Below are 822 nucleotides of genomic sequence, written 5' to 3'. Positions count from 1 at the left end.
CATAGGGAATAGGCTCCAGCAGCTCAGGCTCCTTCCCTTTAGTCCTCATGAAGTATGCTTCTCTGCATGAATCCGGCTGGCGCTTCAGCTGAACCCAGGTGCCCTTCTCTTTGGCTTCTTTTTTCTTCTGGTCGTTCTCCTTCACCTGCTTCAGGAAGCTGTCTCTGCTCTTCCAGTGCTTGATGTGTTCAATCCACACATTAATTCTCTTGGCAAGAATCTTGCCCTTAACTTGCTTGTTTACAATGATGCCCACAGCATGCTGGGTGACATTGTAGATTCTTCCGGTTTTGCCATGGTAACATTTATGGGGCATTCCTTTTTGAACAGTGCCCATTCCCTTGATGTCTACAATATTGCCCTTCTTGTAGATTCACATGTAAGTGGCCAAAGGAACAACTCCATGTTTCCTAAAGGGCCTAGAGAACATATAGCGAGTGCCCCTCCTCTTTCCCTTTGTGTTTGTCATTTTGGTGAGTTACTGAAAGATGGCTACCACGGCCAAACAACTCTTTTTTTAAACAAAAGCGGGAGATGCTGTGGGAACTCGTTCAGCCAATAGCCTTTAAGATACTGGCCCACTTTGCGTGTGGTTTCATGTGGTATATATATATATATTGGAATTAAATCCAGCAGGCCTCTTGGCTGTTGGATTCAGTTCCAGTTCTCAGAACTCACAGAGGAGTGATATATATATATATATATAATGGAATTAAATCCAGCAGGCCTCTTGGCTGTTGGATTCAGTTCCAGTTCTCAGAACTCACAGAGGAGTGCAGATCACAATTCTTTCTGTTTATTTATCCCCAGATAAATAAACAC

General features: G+C 43.7%; 1 pseudogene; it reads right to left on the bottom strand.

Moving 5' to 3' along the window:
• Position 1: 1 nt before the first annotated feature.
• LOC106144130 lies at positions 2-484 on the bottom strand (annotated as a pseudogene).
• Positions 485-822: the final 338 nt, after the last annotated feature.

This window comes from Microtus ochrogaster, chromosome 2 (genome assembly GCF_000317375.1).
Source record: "Microtus ochrogaster isolate Prairie Vole_2 chromosome 2, MicOch1.0, whole genome shotgun sequence".
NCBI lineage: Eukaryota > Metazoa > Chordata > Mammalia > Rodentia > Cricetidae > Microtus > Microtus ochrogaster.
Note: the sequence above shows the minus strand (reverse complement) of the source record. Positions and strands in the feature narration are given on the sequence as shown.